The sequence below is a fragment of the Equus przewalskii genome, chromosome 20 (genome assembly GCF_037783145.1).
Source record: "Equus przewalskii isolate Varuska chromosome 20, EquPr2, whole genome shotgun sequence".
Lineage (NCBI taxonomy): Eukaryota > Metazoa > Chordata > Mammalia > Perissodactyla > Equidae > Equus > Equus przewalskii.
Window position 1 is genome coordinate 33,574,133 of NC_091850.1, and position 7,533 is coordinate 33,581,665.

The following is a 7,533-nucleotide window of genomic DNA, read 5'->3' on the forward strand; positions in this document are numbered from 1 at the left end:
GAGAGGAGAAGAAAGGCCCTAGTGTCCCTTACATTTATCACCTCTGTTCTTTGGAGGACAGTGAGTCCTGGAGTCTATCAGGTGGTAATACTAACACAGCTCGTGGGCAGAGAAGCCCCAGCGAGTCTGGATTCCCACGGCTGCTTCTCCCACTGCCCACTCTCCTACCCTTCTACCATTACCCCTACACCTTGATCCTTCAACCCTCATCCCTCTACCCCACAAGCTCTACAGTAGTAGATGCAGGTGACCTTCCTCAGGTCGTCCTGGGCCCCGGAAGAGACCTTGTTAAACAAGATGGTCCGCCGTGCGGTCGCCCAGGGCCATGCACATCTCTCCAACAGCTTTTCTTTGGTCTCTCCGGAAGCATCTGCGCAAAGTCCGGCGCAGCGTTTGTCCTTGGCGTGATGGAAACCTTCGTCACAGCCTCAGGATGCTCCAGCAACCAGCCCACCAACGCATGGCCTGACTCACGAAACGCAACCGTCTTCTGTTTTTTTCTTTGAGAGGCTCTCGCTCGTCTGTGCAGTGCAGAGAAGGACACACGCACTCCGTGGTGCCTTGGAAGTTAAACCGGAGGATGGATGTGCGCTTCCCACGCAGCATGCAGCGCGGCCTCCTTATAGACGTTGGCGATGTTGCACCGCTGACCTCGCGCATCAGCTCTGCCCGAGGCTGCGATAAACGCTGCTGGACTGGGTCCACTTCAGGCTCTCAGGTGCTGCTCGGAAGCCTCTGCCTTTCCTGCAGCTTGGGAAAGTCAGTGGAGACGTATTGGTGGAGTTGGCCTGGTTTCAGAGAGCGTTGTCCAAAACGTGGGCTCGGTTGGTGGACGCCAGGACAATGACGTGGTCGGGGGCGCCCCTTGCACCGAATCCACCAAGGGTTGTGTGAGCCGCTGCTCCTCAGTGTTGGAGACGCCACGTGTGGTGATGGAACACGCCGGGCCAACCATAGCCAAGAAGGGCAGGGCCTCTGTCACCCGCGCCTTGGCTAGCATTGTCTTTGGTACTTTGGTACCAACCTGAAGGAAGCACTCCGGGATCTTCAGGTCATCCACACACTCTAATTTCCAGTTTGCCTTCATGCATTCCTGCTACGTCTGAAGCGGACTACTTTCCCCAGTTTTTGCCGTCCGTAAAGTCGTTAAATGGGCCATTTTAAGCTGATTAAAATCAACGAATCCTCCTTCCTTTCCCATAATTCCAGCCGGATGGAAAACATGCCACAGGATGGCTAAACCCGCTGCTGTAGTCCCCAAGGTGGAGAGGGCATTTCCAAAGAAGCATATACGCTTATAGGAAACTGGGATCCTGGCCTTGCCTTCCATATTCGGCTTGTCTTCAGCCTCTTGAAGCTTCTCCTTAAATTTCTTGATATCTGCAACCTGTATGTGGTCCATCAAGGCCAACTGAGGCTGCTTGAACACTAGGGCTCCAGGGTGCAGGTAGACTTCCACCACGTAATTCTCATGCACCACCCGGACCCACCGCACCTCACCCTTGGCCAGCATCTCGTGCACAAAGTCCGCCCAGGAAATGTGGCCCCGGCTGGTGCTGAGAGAGGTCAATGGACTCCTGATGGCAGTTACAACAAACAAGGTGAGAGCCGCTTGCAGTCCATTTGACCCTCCCTCTCCTTGCGGCTCCTCTCCTCTCTGTCATCTTTAGGGGCCCTCCTGTTGGATTTATCATTGTCCTTAGTCTTCTGCCTCTTCCTTGATGTGAAAAAAAAAAAAATAGTGAGTAACTCCTAAAAGTTTCCAGAGTCTCATTGGGTTCCAGACTACAGGCTTTTTCAACAACAATCCGCTCATCCCTTTCAAAGGTAAGGCTTAGCAGTAGCAATTGCAAGCTCTGTAGGGCTGAGGGTGCAGCCAGGGTGAGACCCACCCGAGGCCTATGGGAGATAAGCCTGCAGAGAGGCTTGGGTTCCAGCCAGAGCCTGAGCCCCACAGCCGCCTGGGACCAGGGTCCGGCCCCGGTAGGGATAGGACATTTTTGTTTTTACTAGATGAAGTGCTTTTTATGTTTAGACCAACCACACATATTTAATATAAAAACTGTTTTAAAAATGAAAATTCTAGACTTAAAAAGCACAGCAGATGATTCACTAGATTATAAAAATCCACTTATGAGATGCAAGAATAAATAATCCTTGAATTTGAAAAAAAAGGTCAAAAGAAATGACCTAACCTCAACATCCAAGACAGAAGTAAAAAATGAAAAAAAAAAGAGAGAGAGAGAAAACTAACAGACTCCATGACCTTTGTGATAATATCAAGCAGTAGAACATATACGTCTTTCGAATGCAGAGCAAGAGGACTAAGAGAAAGGGAGAGAGACAAAATTGAAAAATTAACACCAATAATTCCCAGAATTTGGTGGAAAGCATAAACTTACAGATCAAAGAAGCTCAGTGAACTGCAAAAAGGATAAGTAAAAAGAAAATCATATAATTAAAATATAGGAAACCAGGAGCTAAGGGAAAACCTTGAAATCACCACAGGAAAAGGACACTCTACTCAGAGAGGAACAATGGCGTGAAGAATAGTCATCTTCTCATTAAAAAGAGAGCTGGGGAAACCAAGACAAAGCGCAGGACATATTCTTAAAAAATGAGTGAAAGCAAGACACATTTACTTATACAAAAGTTGAGAAACCTCAAAATATAACATAAAACTACATAATCAAGATATCTTGCTATTGGTAGGAGAATAGGAAAAATAGATCAATGCAACAGAATAAAGAATCCAGGAACAATCACCTATAAGTTCATTTAATTTTTCACAAAACTGCCAAAGCATTTCAATGAGGAGAGTAAGTCTTTTAAACAAATAGTCTTGCAACAATTGGATACACGTATGGAATAAATAAACCTTAATCACATATAGTAGCGTACACAAACATTAGAGATGGAGCAAAACTTAAATGCAAAAGCTGGAACTCTAGAAGTTTAGAAAAACAATAGTGGATTCTCTGTGCAACCAGAAGTAGGCAAAGATTTCTTAAAGAGACCGTAGAAAAGAATAATAAGAAAGAGAAAACATTGTAAATTAGACTTCATTAAAATCAGACTTCGTCAAAATAGGAAAATTAATTAAATGCATAAGCAAAACCTATGACTTTCAAAAAACCTGTGTAAAATATAAGTAAAGTATGCTTATAACTCAACAATAAAAAGACAAATGATCTAGCACAAATGGGCAAAAAACTTGGACACTTTGCAAAGAAAGATGTGCAAGTATCCAATAAACATGAGAAAAATATTTACTATTATTCATCAGGAAAATGTAAGTTAAAATCAAATTTATACACACTCACTAGAATGACTAAAATTTAGAAGTTTGTCAACACCAAATATTGGCCAAGATGTAGAACAAGTAGATCGTTCATACATGCTGATGAGAATGTAAATAACTCACGTTCTTTGCAAAAAGAAAGTTTGGTACCCTATTATAAAGGTCTAGGTCTGTCTCTGCAATTCTACCCTGCCTATTACCCAAGATCAATGAAATCTCAGGTCTACAAATAGTCCTACGAAGAATGTTCAAAGCTGCTTTGTACACGAGTCAAAAACTGGAAGTGGCCCTGGTATCTCTTAATAGAAAAATGTATAAATATCTTGTAAATCCATATAAAAAAGCTACTCATCAATAAAAATAAACAAACTATTAACTATATACAAAAAATGGATGCATCCTCCAGACACGTTAACAAATGAACCAGATACAAAAAATTATATGCTGTGAGATTCCATTTATACTATATTCTAGAACAGGCAAAACCAATCCATAATGAAAAAGAAAAATCATAACTATCTTTACTTCGATGAAATGTTAAGGTATTGATGGAAAACAGCCACATGTTAACCTTCTAAGGTGACGGAAATGTTCTGTATTAACAGTATATGCATTTGTCGAAACTGAGTAAATTTTACGTTTAAGCTTTGCTCATTTAACTCTAATTAAATTTTATCTTAAAGAAACAAAAAAGGAATGGTAAACAAATATTGAACTCTAGTTAGTAGGTTTGCATTTTTTTTTTAAGTGGTGTAGGTTACCACTTTGAAACTATCTTCTGTATTGGCTAAGCTTGAGCAAATGTGTAAATATGTTGAGGTTAACGAGGACCAGGTTTTACTATTTTAGAAGGGAGTTAAAAATATTGAAAAGAAAAAGAAAATATCTAGACGGTGCCCTGAAGTGTTGGATAAAATTAGAGACATCAATACGAGCTCATCGTTTTAATAGACAGATATAGTGATATACATATTTCAGAGTTCTGTTCCCTGAGAAAGTGTAGAAGCTAGGAATATACCTCGTGCCTGGCTTTGTTTTCTAAGAACTGTTGTCCATAAGAAAGAAACAGGGAATGTAGCTGATAATGGAATCTGGTCCAGAAAAAGTGAGATGCAAACCTGGGCCATCCTATAGTGCCGGACATTGAAAAAGTGCTCTAAGAATCATGGAGATATGTCAAAAGGACACAGGAGATAGCCACATACACACAGAAAGAGCAAGGGAGCAAGAAAGAATGGTGAATTAAAAGCGGAAAGCTATCAACAACTGGCAACGAGAGTAAAGCGTAAAGAGGATACAGAACTACTTTTTGAAACTTTTCTGTAACTGTGAAATTAAAACAAAATGAAATATAGCAAAATATATTCTCGTCGTTGTCTTAAGAATGGTTGAAAACCACCAGACTTGTCTATCCAATCCATCTGAACCCACCCATAGGATTCTGACTCTATTCTTTTTTTAACAGTACTTTCACAATGAATGCCTACTTCCTACCTCCCTGTTGTACCTGTCCCTCAGAATTCACCTAAAAGGCTTTCTTCTCTGTGAGACTTTGCCTGCCCACCATCTTTATACCTGACTGAGTGGACCACTCCGGTGTAATTTATAAATGCTGTCTTACATTACTCTTACTTTTTGGTATGTATTTTTGTTTTAAAACTTTTAAAGTCCCGAAAGGCAGAAATACTATTTCTACTGTTGCCAACCCTAATACTTAACTACTTTGCGTGAGCCAAGCAGGTGCTTAATATTTTCAGTTCAATTGTTTTTTATCTGAAAAAAACATATCCCAGTGAAAGCCTGGCTTTAAAAGATATTTAATTCTAAGTTTTTATGCTTCTGTCTTTAAACTTATTTGTATAAGCCAAACTTATACTAGAAAGTTGTTTTGCAGAGTTTGAAATACATGCAAAAATTTTGAAATCCAAACTTATTTCTTAATTGCAAATATGTTTTAACTTGTGAGTTACTTAAATAAGTTCCAACATCAATTCCTGACCTTACATTTGCTACTCTTTCTTGTAGAATATAGCCTTTATTATTTAGTCAAAAATATTTGATTATTTAGTCAAAATGGTTTCACACCTTGACCCTAATTGAATCACATTTATCAAAACTACCGAATTTGCTGGTTCTTGCCAGATGTAGCATGGTCTTGGTGGGCAAATAACATCATGATATGAAAGCCTTTGTCTTTGTGGGTTCTGGACTGAGAGAGAGTGAACAGATGTTTTCAGACTCCAGTGGCCATCTGCTCAGCCCTAAGCAACCCTCTTGACAGAGGAGCAATCTGCAGAGCACTTACTCATAAAACACCCATTTTGTGAATGAAATGATTTTAGTGGTCTCCAAGGCTGTCACTTTGTCATCCTCTGTCAGTACTAAAATTAATGTGGAAATGAAAGTAAACAAAGCATCTTTCCTTCCTGTGTTTCCAAAAATTTATCGACTTGTTTGAACATGTAACTCTAGTGTAAACAAACACGGTTTTATTATAATAGCATTTAAACCTTGATAGAAAACAGCAGCCTCTCACTAAATCCTTTTTCCCTCTTTGGGATTAGGCATACAGACTTAAAACTGAATTCTAATCTACGCTTCAGGTAGAAGACCCAGGATTTTATTTTATAGCAATAATTTTCTCTTCTAGACATGCTAAACGCCGCATACTAACATCTGTGTATAAGAATATCACATACTAAAACCTGCATACTAGGGCTGCTGTGAGAAAGCGCCATGGACTATATGGTTTAAACAATGAAAATTTATTTTCTCACAATTTCAGAGGCTAGAAGTTCAAGATCAAAGTGTCAGCAGGTTGGTTTTCTCTGAGGGCCATATGGGAAGGGTCCATTCCAGGTCTCTCTCCATGGCTTGTAGATGGCATCTTCTCACTCTGTGTTCGTATGATTGTCCCTCTGTGTGCATATGTGTCCTGCCTCCCTAAGCTCCTTCCAAGCCTCTGTCTCATGTAATTTCTCTTCCTTAACCCCGACTTCACTTTATTCTCGTCACTGCTTAGGCACGGTGTGGGACCACCTTTCTCAATCCCTCCTCTTCCACACATGTAATACTTCATCGTTTAATGAACTCTTACTATAGCTTTGGCATAGTGTTCATTGCTAGAGAGATAATAAATTAAATATAATTTTTCCCTCATGGTATATAGTTGGGAGATGATCTCTGATTGTGTTTGCATATGCAGGCATGACAGACAGTACCATACAGTGGCTAAAGATAGTAACAGGTGAGTATCTAAGAAAATTGTTTAGCTTTCATCTGCAAAAGCTAGAACTCTAGAAGTTTATAAAAACAATATTGTTTTTATAAATTTATAAATTTATAGTGGATTCTCTGTGCAACCAGAAATAGGCAAAGATTTCTTAAAGAAAAGAATGTGGAAAGAATAATAAGAAAGAGAAAACATTATAAACTAGACTTCATTAAAATCAGACTTTGTCAAAAATAGGAAAATTAATTAAACGCACAAGCAAAACCTTGTGTCACAAACTGTATATACTTTGGAATTGAGGTTGGGTAATTATAGCTACAGTTAACCATCACTGTGAGGATTAAGTCTGCTTGGATCCCAGTTTAAGGGAGCAAGGGGTCCCTTAGGAGCTTCCGCCTATTTCAGTAGGCTCTGGGCTGTACCACAGTGACCTTTGTGAGGAGACTGGAGTTGCCAAGGAGGAAGTTGCATAGGAAGGGAAAAACTAGCAACAAATTGCAATTCGTTGGCCTACAGGTTGTTGTTGAAGTCACTTAAACCACTAAAGATCTTAAAAGATTCCCCCAGCAGAAGTTCTGAGGAGAAAGACGAGAAAAAGGCAAAGGATGGAGCCTAGGTGATCGTGCCCTGGACAGAAAAACAGCAGGGGCTGGGCCTCAACTTTAGGATTGCGAAACTTCTTAGATTTTATGAGATTTCCAAATAAAAATTAATTTCTAGTGTTTGGCCAAATTTCAACAGCTTAGAACCTCTGTTTCTCTTTCCTAAAGGTCGAACTTAGACAGGTAAGAGCTGATGTAGAAGCAGCTCATTGCATTGCCCTGGGAGCAAATAGACACTCCAAGCTTTTGTCACTTTACCTTTCATCTTTGTCCTCCCCAAGGCTTTCTTGTAACTGCTGAGTCACAGTGGCCCTTCTCAAGTTCAAATCATCTCTGCAGAGCTTCCTTTCACCCTCTAATTCCGGGCCTCCTGTGCCAGCTGCTCTCCTCACATCTCA

General features: G+C 40.5%; 1 pseudogene; it reads right to left on the reverse strand.

Annotated features, from left to right (window-relative positions):
• Positions 1-206: 206 nt before the first annotated feature.
• On the reverse strand, positions 207-6,380 carry LOC103562191 (mitochondrial inner membrane m-AAA protease component paraplegin pseudogene; annotated as a pseudogene).
• Positions 6,381-7,533: the final 1,153 nt, after the last annotated feature.